The sequence below is a fragment of the Panthera tigris genome, chromosome E2, assembly GCF_018350195.1.
Source record: "Panthera tigris isolate Pti1 chromosome E2, P.tigris_Pti1_mat1.1, whole genome shotgun sequence".
Taxonomy (NCBI): Eukaryota; Metazoa; Chordata; class Mammalia; order Carnivora; family Felidae; genus Panthera; species Panthera tigris.
The window spans coordinates 18042881-18069215 of record NC_056674.1 but is presented as its reverse complement, the minus strand read 5'-3'; the positions used below and the strand labels follow the sequence as shown (position 1 = coordinate 18069215).

General features: G+C 40.6%; 1 protein-coding gene across 5 annotated transcripts in view; it reads right to left on the bottom strand.

The window, feature by feature from the left end:
- Positions 1-26335, bottom strand: part of ATP4A (ATPase H+/K+ transporting subunit alpha) — a 94813-nt gene that overhangs the window by 27470 nt on the left and 41008 nt on the right. The window lies entirely within an intron of this gene.

The window sequence follows — 26335 nt, the reverse complement described above, 5'->3', positions numbered from 1 at the left end:
ACACAGAATCTGAAACAGGCTCCAGGCTCTGAGCTGTCAGCACAGAGCCTGACGCGGGGCTCGAACTCACGGACCACGAGATCATGACCTGAGCCGAAGTCGTCCGCTCAACCGACTGAGCCACCCAGGCACCCCTGAACTCAATCTTTTAAAAACAAACCAGAGCCCGGGCACCTAGTGGCTCAGTCAGTTAAGCATCTGACTTAGGCTCAGGTCATGATCTCACAGCTCGTGGGTTCAAGCCCCACGTCCGGCTCTGTGTTGACAGCCTGGAGCCCACTTCGGATTCTGTGTCTGCCTCTCTCTCTGCCCCTCCCCAGCTCATGCTCTGTCTCTCTCTCAAAAATAAATAAACTTCAAAAAAAAATAAAAACAAAAACAAACCAGAGCCTGTGTTCTCCCTGTTTAATACCTCTAATGGCTTCACTTCACACTTAAAATCCAGCCTTCCTCCTGTGACCTTGATGCTGTGACTTGCCTCCTGGCCTCCTCTGACCTCACTTTATAGTACTCCCATGGCTCACCCCAGCCCCACTAATCTTTCTATTCCAGGGACAAGGCAGGCTCCTTCCTACCTGAGTTTTTGCACTTAACTGCTCTGCTTAGCCCTCTCTTCCAGATGTTTCTGTGGCTCTCTCTTCTCACTTCAGGTCACAGCTCAAATATTAGGTCCCCAGTGAAGGCTTTCCTGAGCCACTCTGTCATAAGTCCCTCTTCCTGCTCACCCAATTTTATCCTGGTTTTTTTTTTCTTTTTCATAATGTTGACCACCAACTAGAGTTGTGCTGTCCAGGACAGTAGCCACTAACCACATGTGGCAAATTTAATCTAAATACATTATAATTAAATAAAAAAATTGAGTTCTTCAGTTGTACTAGCCACATTCCAGGTGCTTGGCCAGTAAATACCATATTGGATAGAATGGCTCCATCGTTGCTGAAAGTTCTATTAGACAGTGCTGACCTCAGCTACCTTGCTGCTTTATATTACTCTTTTCTGTGTCCCCTCAATATAAGTTTTATAGAAGCAAATACCTCATTTATCAGAATCAGCACCGAATCACCAAGGTCTAAAACAGTGCCTGGCACACTAAAGTGGTTGCCCAATAAATGTTCACTGAATATATGGATAAGCCCTATGGTACTCAGCAAAGCGGACACACAAAAGCATGTGAACACATGTGCATATGAGCAGAAAGCACAAGTCTCCTCAAACTTTATTGCTCTTAAAAAGTGCTAATGGAGGGGAGACTTCCTCCATTACAATAGGTTATTGATGTCCAAGTTCAAAGGCTCTAGGAGGTACAGTTCATGACTTTTTGAAGGAGGTGAGCTTTCAGTATGACCTCATATTTTCTGTTTCAAGACTGCAGCTACAATGGAGCAAATGATCATAATGGAGCCCACCAGGATGCTTGAGATGCTGAAGGCCAAGGCCAGTCTGGAATTTATCTGTGCCTTCCTCTGATTTCCATGAAAGTTGGCTTCCCAGGTCTGTGGGTATGAAGGCAACCTGGTGGGAATGTTTCAAGGGTGGAGTGAGATGGGGAGGGGCAACCCAGGGGAGAGGTGAGGAATGTAAGTCCAGGAATGCTGGTGTGAGGGAGGTAAGGGCTGGTTCAGTCCCCCAGTGGAAAAAGGAAGAGGAGCAGAGAAGAGGCCCTGGGGAGGAGTAAGGGCAGCTATATAATGAAGGAGGAGGGAGTAAATTCTCCAGGAGGACCATGAAGAGGTCCCTGGGGAGGAACAGGTGGGGGGGAAAGGACAGAGGAGGTATATCTGGGAACAATGTGAGTTGGTGGTAGCTAGATGGTGCCCACCTTGAGGGAGAACAAGAGACCTGGGATCGCCAACAGAATGAAGAAGAAGAAGGCAATGATGGAGAGGAACAAATAATCCTTTTCTGGGGGATTCAAGGACGTCAGGATGACTGGCTGCGTTGGAGTGACTTTGAACTCCAGGTTTGTGGGTTCAGTGACAGTAGCCATGGACCTTGGCCCGAGGAAGAAACGCTGAACGGGCAGAATCTGCAGACAGGAAACGGGTCCCAGATAGGGAACATCTGAATTCCCAGGAAATGAGGATCAGCTGAACCAACCCCTCTACGTAGAAAAGCACTGAAAATGGACACTGTCCCAAGCCAGAACCCACTACACCTCCTTGTTCCTGTATAATACCCTTGCTGGTTCTATGACACAATTCAATCTTCCTCTATCCTCTCATAATTCCTCTCTGTACCCCCCCCCCATTACTCCCTCCATTTCTCCCTTCAGCTGCTTCACTTTCCTCTTCTAAACTCTCTCACCCCGGGGCGCCTGGGTGGCTCAGTCGTTAAGCGTCCGACTTCGGCTCAGGTCACGATCTCGCGGTCCGTGAGTTTGAGCCCCGCTTCAAGCTCTGGGCTGATGGCTCGGAGCCTGGAGCCTGCTTCCGATTCTGTGTCTCCCTCTCTCTCTGCCCCTCCCCCGTTCATGCTCTGTCTCTCTCTGTCTCAAAAATAAATAAAAACGTTAAAAAAAATTAAAAAAAATAAACTCTCTCACCCCACTCCACCCACATACACTTCAACTCTCCACTCTTTTCCGATAACCCCTCACAAACCTACTTAATGGCCCTGGGACTTCCCTTGGCTTAGTTTCTGAGGCTGTCTGGGCAATTTTCATCATGGGGCATGGCTTCTCTGTTGGCCACCACTTCATTATGATTAGTTGCTCTGGTATAGGCGTGTTTCGAGTGCTCAGACCCAGCTTCTGATTGGTTCAGTGTGTAAGGGGCATTGCTTAGCCCCTCTCCTTTCTTCCTGCCCTCAATCGATCCAATGAACCCAATGAACCTAATGACTGGGTTAAGTTACTTGCTCTTTTTGTTGTTGTGCCCAGTTTGAATTCTTCATTGGTTCAACAGAACCAAGGGTGTGGGTCTCACTTCTAGATTGAATCTAAGTGCAACAGGACATTTACTGATATTCCTACAAGGAGCCTATAGTATGCTAGGCCCACAGTGGGCTCTGAGGACCATGTAGTGACTAACGCAGCCAAGATCGCAGCTCTCCTGGAATCCACAGCCCATGGGGGAGAAGGAGGGGAAAAGTCCAAATAAATAAACAAAATGATTTAAGGGAAAACCAAGGGCTCTGGGGAATAACTAAAATGAGGAAGAGGGGCTCTGGAGGGCCACACAGGGCTGAGGGGTGGGGCTGAGTGGACAGGAAAGTCCTCTCTGAGAAGGAACATCTGAGCTGAGACCTGAAGTACAAGAGGAGCCATAATCAGAGGATTCAGAAGAAAGACTTCCAGGTATGGGGAACAGCAAACACAAAGGATCTGGGGTGGGAGGATGTTGGTGAGAACAGAAGCATTAAAGAGGGCAGTGTAGCTGGACTCAGTGATGGATCTAGATGCATAAACAGCATATATAGCTGCACAGATTCAAACACATACACACACACACACACACACACACACACACACACAGTCTACAAGCCAGTAAGCCCTCCTTAGAATTTTTTCATTTTGAATGTTTTCAACATCCCCTTTCTATTAACAGCCCTGTGTGGTGCTGGAAGGGATCCAGAGCAAGTGGGTGAGGTGTTTGTGCTCATCCCCTTGAAGAGTTAGGCTGAATGGCTGAAGGATCTCTCTGCTGGCAGTTCCCTGCCTTGAAAGTTCTTTGGCTGGGTGTTTCTTGGCTTTGCCAGGCCATCAGAAAAAGATGTAAAAATGTAAGATGATGAAGGAAGCACTCATTATTCCACATATATTCAGCCAAGTGGCCCATACTGAAATTTATCATCTGTGACCCACTTGTTCTTTTTAGCTCCCCTGGTCTTTGGAGATGGAAAGGAGATGTGCCTTCATGATGTCTGCCCTGGGAGACCACTGGGGATGGGACCAAAGCCATGGCTGAGAGCTACAACCTTCTACCTTCAGTCCATGAAGTCCTAGGATGGAAGAGATGCAGAGGGTGAGGACTTTAGGTGAGGCATGGGACAGGAGGGTGGCAAAGGGTCAGAGAGTGGCCAGCCTTGATAGAGAAAGCTAAGAGATGGGACCTCTAGGGGAAGAATCAGATCTGAAATAGTGATTTTTCCGAGTGTGGTTCCTTGACCAGCCGTGTCAACATCACCCAGAAATCTCTTAAAAATGCAAATCCTTGCCCACTCCCACACTTACTGAGTATAAAATCCTGGTGGTGCCCAGCAATCTGTGTTTTGATAGGCCCTCCAAGTAATTCTTATACAAACTAAAGACTGAGAACTCCCAGATGAGAAGAATGAATGAGAAAGAGTGGAAGTGCCCAGGCCCTTCTAGGAGCTTCACTCAGACCTCTGGCCTTTGTGTTTAGGATGTTCCTTTGTTCTGGAGGTATGGAAGCTCCCCAGCTGGGTCCGCATGGGGTTTTATATCCATAAACAGTGGGGAAAACATAATAAAATAGTTTCACCTAACCCAAAGAAAGACATTAAGTTTTCAAATCAAGTTGAAAGTATTTAGGAATCACTTATCGACATGACACATAAATCTAGTATATTGTCATCAAAATCCTCAATTCTAAGACATGACAGAATTTTATAAGCTGGCGAACTGAACAAACAAGGTTATTTATATGGAGAGGGAATTAAATAAACTATAGACGATTAAGAGAAAATACAGGGAATTTAATAACAGTAGACATTTAAAATGATTCGGAGGGGGAAAGAGGAATGTATATAGGCTGAGCAAGCTAGGGAAGATAATAAGTAGAAAAGGAAAGCAACATTTTATGCATAAACTATGATGGAACAAATAAAAGTAAGCAAATCAGTTACCATACTGAATATGAATTTCCTGAATTCCCCTAAAAGTTAGAGATTTCAGATTAACAAAATAAAAACACCAACATTTAGCTAGATGTTGCCTTTAGCAGTATACCACTGAAAGAAAACATTACCAACAACAGAAGATTGAGGACGAGGCCACAAAGAGCAATACAGGCACATAACACAAACAGGGCAGAAGTAGTAATATACACATCAAAGCAAAAAGCAGATAAAAGTGTCAAAGAAGGATGGGATAAAAACTAAAGTTTTCAATGTACAATGCACAAAAGAAGACATGTCTGTCACAAATATTTATGTAGTGAACTCTAAATCAGCTACATTGTGAGAACAAAAGCAACAAACAGAAGAAATTTTAATAAAGCCACTAGAAATATAAGGACTTAAATATACCTCTTAGAAAATTTGAAAATGAAATAGAAACAGAATGTACAAATATGTATAGGATTTGAATAATTTAACTAGTAAGTACAATTAGAGAGTTATTTAGAAAGTTACACTCTAAAGTAGTTACTGCACCTTCTTTAGTTATAGAAATATTTATAGAGAAATATTTATAAAATTCATCAAGAACCTGGCTACAAATAGAAATTAAAAAATGTAGAGTTCCTTAAACAATACCAAAAAATCGGAAGTAAACAAAAAGGAGACTTGGAAAAATTTCTGTTTGCAAACTAAGAGATAGTCTCATAAATTACAGCCATACCTCAGAGATATTGCAGGTTGGGTTCCAGACCACAACAATAGTCAATATCACAATAAAGCAAGTCAAATGAATTTTTTGGTTTTCCAGTGCATATGAAAGTTATGTTTATACTATCCTATAGTCTATTAAGTGTGCAATACCATTGTATCTGAAAAAAATGATGTACATAACTTTAATTTTAAAATACTTTATTGATTGGGGCACCTGGGTGGCGCAGTCGATTAAGCATCCAACTTTGGCTCAGGTCATGATCTCGCAGTTCGTGAGTTCAAGCCCCACATCAGGCTCTGTGCTGACAGCTCAAAGCCTGGAACCTGCTTCAGATTCTGTGTCTCCCTCTCTCTCTGCCTCTCCCCCACTCATGCTCTGTTTCTCTCTCTCAAAAATAAATAAACATTAAAAAATTTAAAAATAAACAAATTTTAGAACTGAAAAATGTAACGAACTGAAAAAATTTTTAAAAATCATTAGATGAACTCAATAGCCCATAGAGATGACAGAGGAAAGAATCAGTAAACATGAAGGCAGTTAAATAGAAATTATCCAATTTAAATAATAGAGAAGAAAATTAAGAAAAATTAACGGAATCTCAGAGACCTGTAGGACAATATCAAAAAGCCATGTCATCACAGTTTCAGAAGGAAAGAAGAAAGAGTGCTGTAGAAAAAAACCATGAAACAATAATGGCTGTAAACTTCCCAAGTTTGGTGAAAGACATAGATTTAAAAAAGCTCAATGAATCCCAAACAGGATAAATCTAAAGAAACACACACACACACACACACACACACACACACACCATAATCAGACTTCTGAAAACATAGAAGAAAATCCTCATGACCAGAGTTAGATAATACAGAATTCTTAGATGTGACACCAAAAACACAGTCATAAAAGGAAAAATTTGAAACTGGCTGTTGTCAAAATTAAACATATTTGCTCTGCAAGAGAAAAAAAATTGAAAAGAGAAGTAACAGACTGGGGAAAATGTTTAAAAATCACATTTCTGAAAAAAATACTTTTATCAGAATTACAGGAAGGAAACAATCCAATTTAAAAATGGGCAAAAGTGGGGCGCCTGGGTGGCTCAGTCGGTTAAGCGTCCGACTTCGGCTCAGGTCACGATCTCACAGTCGGTGAGTTCGAGCCCCGCGTCAGGCTCTGGGCTGATGGCTCAGAGCCTGGAGCCTGCTTCCGATTCTGTGTCTCCCTCTCTCTCTGACCCTCCCCCGTTCATGCTCTGTCTCTCTCTGTCTCAAAAATAAATAAACTTAAAAAAAAATTTAAAAATGGGCAAAAGAGGCGCCTGGGCGGCTCATCCAGTTAAGCATCTGACTCTTGATTTCGGCTCAGGTCATGATCTCACAGTTTGTGAGTTCAAGCCCTGAGTCAGGCTCTGCACTAACAGTGCAGAGCCTGCTTGGAATTCTCTCTCTCTCGCTCTCTCGCTCTCTCTCTCCCTCTTTCTCTGTCCCTCCCCTGCTTGCCATCTCTCTCTCTCTCTCTCTCTCAAAATAAACATTAAAAAATTTTTTTAATGGACAAAAGATTTGAACAGATCCTTTATTAAAGAGGCTATAAGAACATCAAATAAGCACAGGAAAAATATTCAAAATCATTAGCTATTCTGGAAATACATATTAAACTTTGATGACATGCCACTGCATACTTGTTAGGATGATTCAAGTAAAAAAAGGCTGGAAATATCAAGTATTCACGAGGACATGGAGAACTGGAACCCTCATTCATTGCTGGTGGGAATGAAAAATGGTACAGTGTTCTGTAAAAACAGACTGAAAGTTTCTTATAAAATTAAACACACATTTATCCTATGACCCAGCAACCCTACTTATGGGTAATTACCCTAGATAAATGAAAACACGTTCACACAAAATTTTATGAGAATATTTATAAACACTCTATTCACAATCTCCAAAAATCGGAACAGTTCAAATGTCCCTCAATGAAGGTGTGGATGAACAAATCGCATAGACCAATACATTGGAATATTACTCAGAAATTAAATGGAACAAACTGGTGATACATTCAACAACTTGGATAAATCGTAGTCATTAGGCTGAGGGAAATAAGCCACTCTTAAAAGGTTATTTACTTAGAGTGATGTCCATGAAAATGACAGAGTAGGGAACTTCAAAATCCCATCCCTTCACAAAAGCAGTGATTAAACTAACAAAAACTGTCAAAATCAGCTTTATCAGAATCAGGGGCTTACAGCAACCAGGGAATGCTTAATCAAGGAAAAAACCCAGCAGTGTCAGTAAGAGAGCTTTATGGTGTTTTAACTCATCTTGGCACCATTTCCCACTCCCCAGCCCAGTTGTAGCCTTGAAGACAACAGCTTACATTCCCAGTACAAGTTCTCAGAACCTATACTTAGGTACTAGATACAAAATTAATTCTTAAAGAATCATGGTTGTTGCTTTGATCTGTCTGGTGGCCCCCTGAAAGATCAGCTCAAAAGGCTCGCCTTTATTTCCTCTTATTGAGAACAAACCCAGGGATGAGGCAGCTACTAGAGGTGGGGGAGGTCTCAAAGGCAAGTGAATTAGCTGTTGCCACCTAGGTGAGAGGGTTAACAGTTGGATAACAAATCACAGACAAACCAAAGAGCTGTGGAAGAAAAGCTGGGGAATGAGATGCTTGGGAAACAGTGTAGAAAAGTTCCCACACATTCCTGGGAGTCTAGAAGTCCATGTGTTTGTCCAGGGGTGGGTGCATGCTTGGAGAAGACCTGAGAAGACCCTCAGCTCTTGCCTCTGGCTGAACTTTAGGCCTGTACAAGCAGTAAGTGATAGTGAAGGCAGAGTTGTAAACTACCTGCCTGAGTGTTGAGGGCATTCGCCAAAAGTGAGTGAAGAATATTTGAAGAAATAATGGCCAAAAAACTTCCCTAATTTATTAAATATGCAAATCTACACATCCAAGAAGCTAAATAAACTTCACATAGAATAAACTCAGAGAGATCCACCCTTTAAACTATAGAGAACAAACTGATGGTTATCAGAAGGGGAGTGGAGGGGAGGGATGGGTTAAACAGGTGATGAGGAGTGCACTTGTTATGATGAACATATAATGTTCATGTTGTATGGTGTTATATGGAAATGTTGTATGAAAGTGTTGAATCACTATATTGTATACCTGAAACTAATATTATTCTGTATGTTAACTAACTGGAATTTAAATAAAAACTTAAAAAAACAGAGAGAGATCCACCTTGGTAAAAACCATAATAGGGGTCCTAGGTGGTTCAGTTGGTTAAGCCACCAACACTTGACTTTGGCTCAGGTCATGATCTCATGGTTTGTGGGATCAGTCCCTGTGTTAGGGGCCACCAGCACAGAGCCTATTTGGGATTCTCTCTCTGCCCCTACTCCACTCATGTGTGCACTGTCTCTCTCAAAATAAATAAATAAACATTTAAAACAAAACAAAATACCATAATCAAACAATCAAAAAAACAAAGAATCCTGAAAGTACCAAAAGATGTGATTCATCACATACAAGGGATCCTCAATAAGATTACAGCTGATTTCCTATCAGAAATCATGGATGCTTAGAAACACTGGATGATATATTCAAAGTGCTGAAAGAAAAAAAATTCAACCAAGAATTCTCTATACGGTGAAATATATTTTACATAAATATATATAAAACTATATATTCCACAAAAATGGAGAGATTAAGACACCTTTTTTTTAAAGTTAGTTTATTGATTGATTGATTGATTGATTGATTTTGAGAGAGAGAGAGCAGAGGATGGTCAGAGAGAGAGGAAGAGAAGGAGAGAGAGACTCCCAAGCAGACTCTGCACTGTTCGGCTCTGGCCCAATGCAGGGCTTAAACCTATGAACCATGAGATCATGACTCGAGCCAAAACTAAGAGTCAGACGCTTAACCAACTGAGCCATCCAGGTGCCCAAGACACTTTTAAATAAACAAAAACAGAGGGTTTGTTGCTAGTAAACCTGTCTTACAAGAAATGCTAAAAGAAGTCCTTCAGGCTGAAATGAAAGGACACTGGGCAATAACTTGAATCCACAGAAAGAAATAAAGAATACTTGTAAAAGTAACTGTATACATAAATATAAAATTCAGCATTAATGTATTTCTGGTTCCTCCTTCTTTTTCTATATGATGTAAAGATAATTACCAAACAGAAGAATCTATAAATCTGTGATGATGAGTACAAAATGTAAAAGATATAACTTGTGAAAATAACATTACCAGTGAAGGGAAATGCAGCTACATTGAAGCAAAGAGATTTTGTACAATATTGAAACTAAATTGTTATTAATTCAATTATATTGTTATAAATTAGTTGTAATCCCCAGGAAAACTACCAAGAAAATAACTATATTTTGTAAGAGAAATAAGAATGAGATTAAAATGGTACCCTAGAAATATCTAAATAACACAAAGAAAACAGTAGGAGAAGAAATGAAGAACAAAAATCATATAAGATGTATAAAAAAATCAAATAGCAAAATGTTAAAAGTCTTTCATTATCAACAATTACACTAAATGTAAATAAATCAAATTCTTCAATTAAAAGATAATTGGCAGAATATGTTCAGGAACATGCTCCAACTATATATTGCCTACACTTTAGAGCCAAAGACATAAACAGGTTGAAAGTGAAAGGATGGGGGGCGCCTGGGTGGCTCAGTCGGTTGAGCGTCCGGCTTCAGCTCAGGTCACGATCTCGGGGTCCGTGAGTTCGAGCCCCGCGTCGGGCTCTGGGCTGATGGCTCAGAGCCTGGAGCCTGCTTCTGGTTCTGTGTCTCCCTCTCTCTCTGTCCCTCCCCCGTTCATGCTCTGTCTCTCTCTGTCTCAAAAATAAATAAACGTTAAAAAAAAATTAAAAAAAAAAAGTTAAAGGATGGGAAAATATTTTCCATGCAGACAGTAACCAAAAGAGAGCTGGAGTCACTATCCTAACATCAGAAAAATAGACCTTAAGACAAAAATTATTACAAGAGATAAAGAGAACATTATATAATTACAATGATAAAAGGGAAAATCCATCAAGAAGATATACCAGTCAAAAACATAGATTCACCTAACCACAGAGCCTCAAAATTTTGAGGCAAAAACAGAAGTGAAGGAAAACTGACAGCCCAATAATAACGGTGGGATAGTTTAACAACTCAATTTCAATAACAGAAACAGAAAACCTGAATAATATTTTATATTACCTAGACCTAACAGACATCTTTAGAACATTCCACGCAACAAGAGAAGAATACACAGTCTTCACAAGTGCACATGGAACATTCTCAAGCATAGATCAAATGTTAGACCCCAACACGTCTAAATATACATAAAACACTGAAATAATACAAAGTATGTTCTCCAAACAAAATGGAATGAAATTAGAAATCAGTAAGAGAAGAAAATCTGAAAAATTCAAATATGTGTAAATTAACACACTCTTAAACAACCAATAAGTCAAAGAAGAAATCAAAGGGAAATAGAAAATGCTCTGAGATGAATGAAAACAAAAACACAACATACCAAAATTTAGGGCATGTGGTAAAAGCAGTGCTCACAGAGAAATTTATAGCTTAAATTCCTACATTAAAAATGAAGAAAGATATCAAATCAACAACCTAACCTTCTGTCTTAAGTTACTATAAAAAGATGAAAAAAATGAAATCCAAAGCAAGCAGAAGGAAAGAAATACTAAAAATTGGAGTGGTGACAAATGAAATAGAGAATAGATAAATAATAGAGAAAATCAATGAAACCAAAATTAGTTCTTTGAAAAGATCAATAAAATTGGCAAACCTTTAGCTAGACAGACCAAGAAAAAAAGAGAGAAGACTCAAATTACTAAAGTCAGAAACACTTTCAAAACTGAGGACATTGGGGCACCTGGCTGGCTCAGTAAGTGAAGCATGTGACTCTTGATCTTGGGGTTGTAAGTTTGAGCCCCATGTTGGGTATAGAGATTACTTAAAAATAAAATCTTTAAAAAAAAGTGAGGATTCACCACCAACCTTACAGAACTAAAAAGGATTATAAGAAAATACTTATGAACAATTATACGCCAACAAATCCCTAAATGAAATGCACAAATTCCTGGAAAGTCAAAAAATACCAAAACTGACTCATGAAGAAACAGACATTCTGAATTAACCAGTAACAAGTAAAGAGATTAAATCAGTTTAAAACCAAACCAAACCAAACAACAACAAAAACTTCCAACAGAGAAAATCCCAGGCCCAGAAAGCTTCACTAGTGAATTCTATCAAATGCTTAAAGAATTAAAATGAATCTTTTTCAAACTCTTCCAAAAAATAGAAGAGGAGAAACTCCTTCCTAACTTACTGTATGAGGTCAATGTTACCCTGATATCAAAACCATACAAAGACATCACAAGAAAAGAAAAAAGACCAATATCCCTTATGAACATAAATGCAAAAATCCTCAACAAAATACTAGCCAACTAAACCCAGCAGCATGTTAAAGGAATTATACACCATGAGCAAGTGAGATTCATCCCAGGAATGCAAGGCGGTTTAACATATAAAGCTAAATCAATGTAATATGCCATATTAATAGAATGACAGGGAGAAAATAGGATTATCTCAACTGATACAGAAAAGGTATTTGACAAAATTGAATACTGCTTCATGATTTAAAAAAAAATCTACTCAGAATGCTAGAAATAGAAGGAAACTAGCTCAACCTGATAAAGGGTATCTAGGAAAACCCCACAGCTAACATCATACTTAATGATATGATGCCTTCCCCCTAAGATCAGGAATAAGACAAGGATATCTGCTCCCACCACTTCTATTTAACACTGTACTGAAAATTCTAGCCAGAGCAATTTGACAAGGAAAAGAAACAAAATCATCCAAATTGGGAAGGAGAAATCTAAACAATCTCTATTCATAGATGACATGATTCTATGCATAGAAAATTCTCAAGAATCCACAGAAAAAAACTATTATAACTAATAAATGATTTCAGCAAAGTTGCAGGATACAAAGATTAACACATAAATATCAATTGTATTTTATTACGCTATCAATGAACAACGTGAAAATGAAATTAAGAAAACAATCCCATTTACAAAAGCATCAGAAAGAATAGAACACTTAGAAATAAATTTAATCAATGGAGGTACAGGACTTGTACCTAAAAACTGTACTAAAAACTATAAAACATCTCTTAAAGAAATTAAAGAAGACTTAAATAAATTGAGACATCTTGTGTTCATCAATTGGGAGGCTTAATATTTTTCAGATGGTAATATTCTCCAAATTGTTCTACAGATTCAATGCAATCTCTATCAAAATTTCAAAGGTCTTCTTTGTGGATATGGACAAACTGATTTAAAAAATCACATAGAACTGCAAGGGACCACAAATAACAAAACAATCTTGAAAAAGAACAACAAAGTTGGAGGACTCATTTCCTGATTTCAAACCTTTGATTAAAGCTACAGTAATCACAAAGAGTTCAGCACTGGCATAAGGATAGAGTATGGCACTGACATACAGATAACTGCAGGAGAACTGAGATAGAAATAAACCCATACAGGGGTACCTGGGTGGCTCAGTGGGTTAAGCGTCTGATTTCGGCTCAGGTCATGACCTCGCAGTTTGTGGGTTCAAGCCCCACATTGGGCTCTGTGCTGACAGCTCAGAGCCTGGAACCTGCTTTGGATTCTGTGTCTCCTTCTCTCTCTGCCCCTCCCTGCTTGCACTCTCTCTCTCTCAAAAATAAATAAACCTTAAAAAAAATTAAAGAAAAAAAAAGAAAGAAACCCATACATCTATGGTCAGTTTTGGAATACCCAGTCCATTCAGTGAGAACAGAAGAGTCTTTTCAATAAATGGTGCTAAGAAAACTGAATAGCCACATGTAAAGGAATGAATTCAGATACTTGCCTCACACCCTATACAAAAATTAACTCAACATGGATTAAAAATCCAAATGTGAGAGATAAAATTATAAAACTCTTAGAAGAATGCACAGAGGTAAATCCTGCATGACTGTAGTAGATTTGGCAATGGGTTCTTAGATATGACACAAGCACAGGGGAAAAAAATAGATAAATTGGACTTCAACAAAATTAAAAAATTCTGTGCATCAAAGAACACTATCAAGAAACTGAAAAAATAACACCCAGAATGGGAAAAATATTTGCAAATAATATATCTGATAAAGGACTAGTATTCAGAATATGTAAACAGATCTTACAACTCAACAACAAAAAGACAAAACCCAGCTAAAATATGGGCAAAGGACTTGAATAGACAGTCAAGTCATTCATTTCTTCAAAGAAGATCTACAAGTGGCCAATAAACACATGAAAAGATGCTCATTAGCTATTAGGGAAATGCAAAGCCAAGCCACAATATTTAATGGGTGTAAATAAAGTCTATAATTCTTTTTTTTTTTTCAACTTTTTTTTTTTTTTTTTTTTTTTTGGGACAGAGAGAGACAGAGCATGAACGGGGGAGGGGCAGAGAGAGAGGGAGACACAGAATCGGAAACAGGCTCCAGGCTCCGAGCCATCAGCCCAGAGCCTGACGCGGGGCTCGAACTCACGGACCGTGAGATCGTGACCTGGCTGAAGTCGGACGCTTAACCGACTGCGCCACCCAGGCGCCCCTGTAAAGTCTATAATTCTTAAAAAGGAAGAGAACAAGTGTTGGTAAAGGATGTGGAAAAACTGGAACTATTATACACTGCTGAAATAATACAGCTACTGTGAAAAAGCCTGGCACTTTCTCAAGAAGCTAAACATATAATTAGCATATGACCCACGCAAGAAACTAAACATAGAGTTAGCATATGACCTACCAATCCTACTCCTAGGATCCTATAAAACCCAAGAGAACTGAAAGCAGGTGTTCAAACAAAAACTTGTATAAGTTATATATGTCCATACATATATACATATTTGATATATATACATATATATGGTAGCAGCACTTTTCATAATAGGCAAAAAGTAGACACAGTACTAATGTCCATCAACAGATGAATCAATAAAAAAAATGGCATATATCCATACAATGGAATATTATTCAGCCATCAAAGGGACTAAAGTACTGATTCATGATACAGCATGGATGATATTATACTAAGTGAGACAAACCAAACAAAAAAGTATGATTTCATTTACAGTTTTCCCGTGTCACTCAAAAAGCAGAGTGTTCCCATGAAAAGTGTCATAAAGTGAAATGGCAAATAAAGCAAAGAAGTAATTATCATTAATTTATATGAGAAAATTTTTGAGCATTCCTATATCCAAACAAATAACCTCTCTTAGGCTTTTCTGATACCTTAGGATGCATCTTGCTAATGGATGCACAAAATAAGTCGAGATAAAAGCACAGATGCTCACAGACATAGTTCAAAGCTCTGGAGTCTTGATGTTAAGACGCTGAGTGTAGTTCCCAGGGAAGGAGCATGGTGGTTGCCTCTCTTGCTGCTGGGAGTGCCCACTGCCTCTATTAATGGCTCCCTGCCAAATGATGCTGAATGCTATTTCCACTTTTTGCCTTTTTTTTGTAAAAATGAAAGTCCTCTTAGGATTCCTTATGGCTAGCGAAAACAGGTACTAATGTAGATCTTTCGTGAAAGCAACGTGGAGTAGTACAAGCTTTTGAAAAGTGAAGGGTACATGTATATGAAATGTCTATAATAGGAAAAATCCACATGGACAGAAATCAGATTAGAGGTTTCCAGGGGATAGGGGAAGAGGAGAATGAGGAATGACTACTTAAATGCCCCAGGTTTCTATTTGGGGTGGTGAGATTTTTCGGGAATTGGACAGTGGTGATGGTTGCACAACATTGCGAATGTACTAAAATCCAATGAACAGATGGGGGCCATTTCTAAGCAGACATTTCATAAGCCATTGTATGATTCAGCTATTCTTTTTTCTCTACCTTGAGATCTGCAGGATCAAAAATATCATCTTCTTCTTCAGTCTGGATCCTGTAATGAAGATGACCTGGAGCTGAGCTGAAAACAGACTGAGCCACTGAGACTTAGGAGTCATTTGTTCTAGGAGCATAAATTAGCCTAAGATAATTGACATAGCCCCCCTCATTAACTGTGTTTCACACAGAAAGTAACTCTGTTTGCACCTCAAGTTACACAAAAATATTTCTTGATGGTGGATCCTTCAGCTTCTCCCATAACCTTTCCCATCAAAGAAACTCTAATATTTTTATTATACCTGGGCATGGTCAGCAATCAGTGTCTGCTGACTGGATTAATAAAGTAAGGGCTGAAAACTCACACAAACATCTTCAATTGGTAGATCTTCCTACAAGATTTACTGACATAAAAAAATCTGAAGGTGGGAACTGGGTCAGAGGCACACCCCAGTTCAAAGATGATCTTAGAGATGAAGAGGGACCTCTAGTCTCTGGAGTTCTGAGGAAAGTTTCCTGGTTTGTGGGTACTTCTGTCATCAAGCTAAATGGACTGAAATTATTGCAGTGTAGAGCCACAGGCTTAGGATGATGGCTGTGAGGCCCATGGCAAAGGCCAGCTGGAATATTTCTCCACCTTCTGCTCCTTCCATGTCTAATGCTTTCTTGGTCTATGGAGGTAAAGAAAGATGGGTGGGGGTGCCCTCAGGAATCAGTGTGAAGATGGGGAGAAGGGAAACCAGTGCAGGGCAGAGTCCCCGGAATGAAGCAAGAGGGGCTAATCCAGAAAGAGAGGTGGAGATGGAGGGGGGGCACTGTAAAGAGAAAAGAAGGATGTGGAGAGAGGCAAGGTAGGGTTCCTCTGTGAAAGAGAGGAAGTGGAAAGAAGTTGGATAGAAAAGGATAAAGTTCCAAAGGAGGAGAGAAGAGATGGTTTAAGGCTGCCTGTGGGAGAGGGGAAATAAGCAGGGGTGCTGATCTCCATTGAGAAGGCAAGGGAGACACCAAGAAGGGTGGGAGGAATTGGGACCACACCCACTTTGCAGGTAAAAATGCTGTCTGTGATCCCAAAGGGCAGGCAGCAGAAAAAGGGACACCCTGAACAGAATCAAGTAGTTGTCAAAGTGGAGATCCAGGGACATCTCATCACCAGGGTTCTGTGGCATGACCTACAGGGCTAGGAGGGCAACAGATTGAGGTTGATCAGGGTGAAGGAAAGGATCTCATCACAGTGGCCAGAAGAATGGACAGCAGAGACCTAAATGAATGGGGACCAGGCTAAACCAACTCTGCAGATCAGAGGAACTCTGAAAGGTGGCACCACCCCAAGGTGGGACAGCCTGGCCCCCACACCACCCCACTGCCCCATTTCCTCACTGTCCACTAGAATGCAATTTAAGTTGCCTGACTTCCCTCTCTTCTTGATTTATCCTTCCTGTTCCCCACAATCCTCCCTGACACCCAATGACCCTCTCCCTGTCCTCTCCAATACTGTTTCTGTCCCTAGTGAATTTTCTCTGTCCTCCTTTATTTTTAAAAAAATTTTTTAATGTTTATTAATTTTTGAAGGAGAGAGAGATACAGCGTGAGTGGGGGAGGGGCAGAGAGAGAGGGAGACACAGAATCAGAAGCAAGCTCCAGGCTCTAAGCTGTCAGCACAGAGACGGATGCCGAGTTTAAACTCACAAACGGTGAGATCATGACCTGAGCAGAAGTCAGACGCTTAACCAACTGAGCCACCCAGGTTCCCCATTCTCTGTCCTCCTTTAAATCCTCCCTGTCTTCCCTTCTCTTTGCACATGTATTTTCAATTTCATTTCTTCCAATTCTTTGATTTTTCCTCTCTACCATTTTTTGGGCTAATTAGCTTGTTTTAAACTTTTTGAATGTTTCAAAAATTACTTCTTGGTTTTCAGCCTTTCTTTTCTTTTTTAAAGTTTGTTTGTTTGTTTGTTTGTTTGTTTGTTTGTTTAAGTAATCTCTGCATTCAGCGTGGGCTCAAACTCACAACCCCCGAGACCAAGACCTGCATGCTCTTCTGACTGGGCCAGTTAGGTGCCCCTCAGGCTTTCTTTTCTAATGTATGCATTCACAGCTATACGTATAACTCCAAATATGGCTTTAGCTCTACTCACAATTTTTGATTTCTAGGTACATTTTGTTGAAGTATAACATACATACATACATACATACATACATACATACGTAAAAAGTACACAGATCCCAACTATATGCTACTATGCTATTCACTATTATGCTACTATTACTATTATTATGCTAGTATGGCTTTCATTAGTAACACACTCTTAAAACCACCACTCACAGAAATAGAAATTTCCAATATCTTAAAAGTCCTGCTCTTGTCCCATCACTATCTGCACAAATATACTTACATTTATATCACCATAGATTTGGCTATTTCAGAATTTCATATAAAAGGAATCATAAAGGATATATCTTTAAAAATTTGTTCCTCCTCTTTGCTGTACAGTATTTCCTTACATAACTATATCATAACCTATTTATTCTTTTTTTAAAGATTTTATTTTTAAGTAATCTTCATATCCAATGTGGGGCTCAAATTTACAACTCTGGGATCAAGAGTTGCATTATCTATTGACTGAGGCAGCCAGGCGCCCTTATATTCTCTTTTGTATATCAGATGTTCTAGCCTTTTGCCCACTTTGTATTTATGTCGTCTCTTTCTGGGTTATTTATGTATGCATGTATTGATATAATTCACATACCATAGACTTCACCATTTTGAAGTAGATAATTCAGTGGATTCTAGCATATTCACAAGGTTAGACAACCATCGTCACTAATTCCAGAACATTTTCATCACCCCAAAAAGGAAACTCACATCTATTAGTCACTCCCATGTCTACTCCCATCCCCTGGCCACCACTAATTTACTTTCTGTCTCTATGGATTTGTCTGTTCTGGACGTTTCATGTCAACGGAATCATGCAATTTGTGGCCTTATATGTCTGACTCCTTTCACTTTGTATACTGTTTTCAATGTTCATTCACATTATAGCACAGGGAAGTACTCTATTCCTTTTTATGGCTGAGTAACATTCCATTGTATGATAATACCACACTTTGTCTATCTTCTAATGTGTTCATAGATATTTGGGTTGTTTTTACTTTTTGGCTATTATGAATAATACTGATATGACTGTTTTCATTTCTCTTGGGTATATCCCTAGGACTGGAATTGCTGTTTCATACGATAACTTTATGCTTAACTTTTTTTTTTTATATGCTTAACTTTTTAAGGAACCACCAAACTGTTTCTAGTACAGCAGTGTACGAAGCATTCCCTTTTATTTTGATGTTTTAACATCTTGGAGCCTTGCTGACCCAGGAAAGACTTCTCCCAGAGCTAGCTAATTCCTGGAGATAGCAAATGACTCCCCTGGGACCATGCCTTTGATATGCAAACCAACCAAACCAGAGCCTACCCCTAACCACCTCCTTTGTGGGCTCTTACAGGGCTCTTACACGCCAGACCATTATCCCTCTACCTCATCATCCCAGCATCATGTACCAGATGACTAGAAACAGCCTTTATATTCAGAGCCCACTGAAATTATTAAAATGAGTCAATCTTTAGCCAGCTTGCCATGCTTTGCCATGCCTTTCTTGCCAAAACCACAAGAAAGGCCCTTGGGGCGCCATGGTGGCTCAGTAGGCTGAGTGTCTGACTCTTGATTTCAGCTCAGGTCATGACCCCAGGGGGATCCCGTGGGATCAAGCCCTGTGTCGGGCTCCGCACTGGGCATGGAACCTGCTTAAGATTCTCTCTCTCTCTCTCTCTCTCTCTCTCTCTCCCCTCCTCCTCCTCCTCCTCCTCCTCTCCCCCTCTCCCCCGCTCATGCACTCTCCTCTCTAAAAGAAAAAGAATCTCTTGCACATATTTTCCCCTCACTTCCTCTGACTCCTGGATGACCCTGGCACTTCCCAGTGTTGTCCTGCATGGTATGGTGTGCCCTCTCCTCTTAGGAACTATGAATAAAAATCTTTTTTTTAACGCTTATTTATTTGTTGAGAGAGAGGGAGAGAGAGAGAGAGAGACAGAGAGCACATGCAAAGAGCAGGGGAGGGGCAGAGAGAGGAGAGAGAATCCCAAGCAGGCTCCATGCTGTCAGACCAGATCCCGACATGGGGCTTGATCTCATAGCTGTGAGATCATGACCTGAGCCAAAATCAACAGTCAGTCACTCAACCGACTGAGCCACTCAGGCGCCCCACCAGACTATCTTTTCAATGGCAGTCATCTCCTGATCTGTTGGCCCCACCATACCTGAAGAATGATAAAGTCCACATTTTAAACGAAGCAGCTGCACCACTTCACATTCGCACCAGCAATGAATAAGGGTCCTAATTTCTCCACATCCTTACCTATGCTGCTTATTTTCTTTAAAGAAAAAAATGGGTTACTATAGCCATCCTAGTGGCTGTCAACTGATACATCACTGTGGTTCTGATTTGCATTTCCCCTAACGACTGGTGATGCTGAACATCTTTTCATGTGCTTATTGGCCACTTTTACATCTTCTTTGGAGAAATGTCGGTTGAAATCCTTTGCTCCTTTAAAAAATTGGGTTATTTGTCTAATTGTTGAATATCTTTTTTTTTTTAAGTAAGCTTTACACCCGATGTGGGGCTTGAACTCATGACCCTGAGATCAAGAGTCACCAGCTCTACTGACTGAGCCAGCCAGGCACCCCAAATGTCTTTTTTTTAATGTTTATTTATTTTTGAGATATAGAGTGCAAGTGGGTGGAGTGAGGGCAGAGAGAGAGGGGGACAGAGGATCCGAAGCAAGCTCTGCACTGACAGCAACAAACCCGATGCAAGACTCAAACTCACCAACAGTGAGAGCATGACCTGAGCCGAAGTCAGACGTTTAACCAACTGAGCCACCAAGGTGCCCTTCTTTTTGCTTTTAAGGTATAGAAATTCTACATGTTTTCTAGGTATAAGTCAACTTATATCCATAGCACAAGTATATTTCCCTATGCTGTGACTTTGCTTTTTTACTCTCTTAATGGCATTTTGGGAAGAATAGAAGTTATTCATTTTAATGTAGTCCATTTATCAATCTTTTCCTCATGTTTAGTTTTGTGTCCTATTTAGGACATCTGTGCTTTGTCTAAAACCCTGAAATTGTCTTCTACGTTATCTTCTAGAAGGTAAACTATTTTACATTCCACATTCAGATCTGTGATCATTCTGGAATTTGTTTCTGCATATAGTGTGAAGTTGGATCTAGATTAAATTATTCCCATACAGTTACGCAATACACCCTGCATCATTTATTGAAAATAACATCCTATACCTACTAAACTCCGGTGCCACTTTTACCATAAATCAACTGACCACATATATGTGGGTCTGTCTAGACTGTATTGTATTAGCCGACATGTCTAGCCTTACACCAACACCACAACATCTTAATTATTATAAAATTCTAGTAAGACTGGCCATTTGTTACTATAAGTTTGACAACTTTGTTTTTCTTCCTCAAGATTGTCTTGGTTCTTCTTAAGCCTTTGGATTTCTACATACATTTTAGAATTAGCTTAACGGTCTCCACCAAAAAAAAAAAAAAATGTTCTATAGATCAATTGGGAGAGTGGATATCTTTACAATATGGTCTCCAATCCATGAACATGGTCTAATCCTTCCTTGTATTTAGGTCTTTTTAATATATTTCACTAATGTTGCATAGTTTTATGTGTAGAGGTCCCATGAGGGAGGAGGTCATAAGAACCTCCGATTTGTAGCCAAGTTGTGGGTAACCTGGGTACCTACTAATTGCAATTGGCATCTGAAGAGAAGCAGCAGTCTTGAGGGACTGATCCCTTAACCTGTGAAATCTGATGCTATGTCCGAGTATGCAGTGTGAGAATTAAATTTCAGGACATGCAGCTGGTGCCACAGAATTTCTTGCTGTGGGAAAAATCCCTACATATTTGGTGACCAGAAATAGCAGAAGTGTAGTGGTCTGTAAACAATAAAGGAGACAAATAGAAGGAAAAACTATGTTTTTCCTTATACAGATGTCGATTTGCTTTTTTCACTCTCATTTTCTCATGAGTATACAGAGTTTTGCAAGAGCTACATGATGTGTGATACACAGCAACAGACTAAATGTAGAAGAATATGAGAATCCAGTATCTTCTATTCAGCCAGACAGGAAAGAGATTTGCAAAAATGTAAAACAATGCTACTCTGTTCACAAATGTTTTGAAAAATATAGTTATTTTCATGACAACAGTGTTATTTGTATCAGCATGTAAAGGGTTTTTATTTTTATTTTTCAAATTAATAATTTTTTCAGTTTAATCCCAGTACAGAAAATACCAATAGATACAACTCATATAAGCAAAAGCTTCAGGTGAATTCTCAAAAAATTTAAGAGTGAAAGGGGTCCTGAGACCAAAATATTTGAGAACTGATATTTTAGAGTCATCATCAGTCCTTAGGTCATGCTCCCCTGCCAGTCAGTAACAGGCACCCTGTGTGCCCTCACCTGCCAGCAGTGCCACACACTGGACATCTGCGGAACTGCAGGGCATCCACTACTTGTGGTCCTACCTACTCATTAGGATGTACCTTATCTTCAGAGGTCTGAGCATCAGTCATGCAGCTCCCCCTTCTCTAAGTCCTGTAACACCACCTCTTCCCTATTGTATTCCAGGTCTAGAAGTAGGAGTGGAGTTACCTTAGCCTTTACCTTTTGCTCTTACAGGATTCCAATCCCTGTTTTAAATCCCCTTTGTTGGGAATACCTATGGTGTCTATTTTTCTGACTGAACTCTGATTGATATGCCTGCTATACTGAATATCCTCTCTTTAGATGGCTCTGAGAGGGCCCTGTAGCCCTATAAGAAGCTTCCCTTCTTAAGCTAGTTTTGGGGGGTGTTTTTTCCTTGCAATGAAACCATCTGTGATTAAGGCATAGGGTCCATGTTTTACCTGCATCCAGACACATTCCATCCCTCCTTCCCAATGTGAAGAGGGTGAGGGATGGTTCCCATATGCTCTGAATCACATTATTCTCCTCCTCCTCCTCCTTCCTCTTTTCCTCCTCCTTCACCAAACCCACCACCATCATGACCATCATCATCACCATGTTATATAATACTCACTATGTGCCAGGCACAGTTCTAAGCATTTTACATACATTAGCTTACTTAATCCTCTAAATGAGGATTAATCCAACTAAATGAGGGAGAAACCATTATCATCCCTATTTTATTTTGTTTTTATTTATTTTTTATTTTTGAGAGAGAGAGAGCCCATGCACGCATGTGCCCACAAGCCAGGGAGGGGCAGAGAGAGGGAGAGAGAGAATCCGAAGCAGGCTCTGCACTGTCAGTGCAGAACCCGATGCAGGGCTTGAACCAATGAACCACAAGATCATGACCTGAGCCAAAGTCAAGAGTCAGAGGCTTAACCGACTGAGCCACCCGGGCACCCCAGGAGAGAGAGAATCTTAAGCAGGCTCCATGCCCAGTACAGAGCCTGATGCAGGGCTCAATCCCATAACTCTGGGATCATGACCTGAGCCAAAATCGAGTCAGAGGCTCAACAAAGCCATCCAGGTGCTGCATTATTAACCCTATTTTAAAGGTAAGAAAACATGCACAAAGAGATTAAGTAACTTGCGCATGGCAACACATCAAGTTAGTGGCATGCCAGGAATTCAAGCCTAGGTAGCCTGGTTCCAAGGCCCAGGCATATTGATTCAGTTCACATTTATTGGGCACTTACTTTATGTCAGTTCCTGTTCTAGATATTAAGGCTATAGGGAGAACAAACAAATGTCCTCAGCTTTACTAAACCATCTCTCCCACATCTCCATCCCCTCTCTCACTGGCACATTTTCTATCTCATCTTTCCCACCAAAACCAAAACCAACAAAACCCCAAAACCCACTCCCCTAAACCCCTGAATCCCCTTCAAACTATGAATCTGGGTTTGATTGTTGGTTCATTCATAATTACAGAGACAAAAGGAGAGGCAGAACATGGGGCCATGCTACTATCTTTTCAGAATTTCCATCCAATGGAATATTCCCAAGTCCCTCCCATCTTAAAAAAAAAAAAAAATCACCCTCACTCCTCTGCTCCTACCCCAGTACTGACTTTCTTGGCCCTTCATCAACAAGCTTCTTTAAAAAAATGTCTATATCATTTCCACTTCCACACCTCACAATCAATCCATGGCTCTCTGAAACTGGGCATTGGCCCTGTTGTGCCCCAGAAACTGGAACCCACATTCTTCTCAGGCTTTCCTTTCTCCTTCACCTCCAGAGTTTTGGAAAGTGATATCTACACTCTGTCTACACTCCCCTCTTCTTTTTTTAAATGTTTATTTATTTTTGAGAGAGAGTGAAAGAGAGAGAGAGAGAGCGAGCTGGGGAAGGGTGGAAAGAGAGGGAGATACAGAATCTGAAGCAGGCTTCAGGTTCTGAGCTGTCAACACAGAGCCCGACACGGGGCTCAAACTCACAAACCATGAGATCATGACCTGAGCCGAATTCCAACACTTAACTGACTGAGCCACCCAGGCTCCCCTATACTCCCCTCTTCTTGTAAACCATTTGGGTCCCTGCAATATGGCACCTGTTCCCTCTTGCCCATTGATCCTCTGAAATTGCCTTCACCAAAGGTATTAACACCTCTCTGCCCTTAAATCCAGAGGATACACCTCGTATCTTGACATGCTTGTCCATGCCCTCCTTTCTGAGACCTTTCCTGGCCCTTTCCCAATTCTGGCCCAGATGCCTCCCTTCCTCTTGCACTCCCCAGAGCCATGGGGCACTCTGGAAAGCTGGCACCAAGGGTACTGGAGGAGGCTTCCTGGGGACCAATACCTTTCCAGACTTGCCCCTGAAGATGAAGCCAATCAGAAAGCAGGTCCTCTAGGCATACTTAGGTGAGTAGTCAGCATGTTGTTTGATGAACCAGTCAGGGGTTTAAAGTAAAGATAGAGTTAGAGTTTGACTATCTCAATCATGGAAAGGCAAGTGATACCTTCAGACTTGTAGCTGACTACAACTCAGAAGGAGGTAGCTTGTCCCTTCCTACTAAGGACTCTGACAAAATCCTTCACTTTCTGGAAACAGAAACCCAACTTCCCAAACCAAGAAAGCTACTATGCACAGGAAGGACAAAAAAAAAAAAAAAAAAAAAAAAAGTAAAAGAGAGAATGAAAGAAGAAAACAACAGGAAACAAGAGATACACAGTAAAGAGGGATACTCATCAAATCTGCCCACTGTCTTTAGTCATCATAACCTTCTCTTTAGAAATCCCAGCTGTTGTCTACACTGTGAAGACTGGGCACTGTCACCACTGCCCAAGACCTAACCTCCTGAGTATACCAGGAGCATCTATTTCTCCACTCTCCATTCCTGCAACTATTTCTTCCCAGAACTGACCACTGGAGGTGGGAGATGTCCTGGCTCTGCTATCTTCATGGAAATCCTCAATAGTTCTCTCAATTCATTCTATAAAGCCACACATTCCTTCTACCATCATGCCCCAACAGATTGAGAAAGCACCTTGGAAGTAAACTGTTACACAGCAAGGACAAATTCATGTCAAATGCTTTTCTTGAGTATTTATGCCATTATATGTACATAAATGCAGTTTCTATGTTCAGTCTCTTGTTGGTTAGGTGACTCTCCGGCCAAGGGACCCACCAGCTAAAGATCACTGCAGTTGAAGGACTCACCTGACAAGGGATACATGGGCTCAGGAATTCAGAACCCAGACAAGTTACCATACCAAAGCCACCTCAGACAAAATATTCACTAGGTAAGAGAAACCCACCACCAACCCAAGGTTCTCACCATCCAAGGGACCTCCTGGAAACCAACATACATTTTTCATCCCACCCAACATTGAATTCTTTCCCCCCTCACCTCATATTTTTTTTTATCTGGAATATCCACCTTGCCCTTTAAAATGCTCCGAGATAATTCATTCTGTCAAGCAGAAGACTAGTTACCAATACAAGGAGAGGGTAGCAAAGATCATTACAATGCCAACCACCAGAAATAGAAGTCCAAACACTTCTTCCCACTGCATCTTGGTATCAGAGTTGCCAAGGAAAATACAACACAGTAAAGTACTGGATGGGGCACTTTTACTCACATAAAGAAGAGAAAGAGCAAGATCAGCTCCAATAGTGGGTGTCTGGGCAGCAGGTGCAATTAGCCTTTATGAACTCCTCTTGTGCCACAGTGGAAGGACCCTGATCCCCGCCTTCATGGAGTCTGAAATACTAAAACCTGGGGTTGTGCTTGAGAACACAGGTACTTAAGCAGAACAAAGGAATACACAATGAGCCTGAAACAAGGAAAAATATTCCCACACAAGGTGATGAGCCTTGCATACACTGTGTGGGCTCTTTATCTCTTGGTCAGAAAGTGTTTCAGGCCCAAGACCCATTCTTATGTGGCAAGGGGATATTGGAAGACTGTGTACACGAGATCGCTTTTCCTAACACATTTCATGAAGACTTTCCTGGCCCCTGGGTTGTGTGTGTTGCTGCTGTTCTTGGTGCTTCTAGGTCTTTGCCTGTGCTTAAACACAGCTGTGTCATTGACAAACCACAAACTTAGTTACTAAGTCACAGTTCTGTAGATCAGAATGGCTAGATTCTCTAGAATGCTCAGGATCTCACAAGGCTAAAATCAAGGTGTTGACCAGTCTGTGTTCTCATCTGGAGCTAGGATCATCTCCCAATCAAATATGGTCATAACAGGATTCAGATCCTTACTATTATAGAACTGAGGTCCCATTTCCTTGCTAGCTATCAGTTGGGAGCCACTTCAGATAGGGGCTGCCTGCATTCCTTGCTATG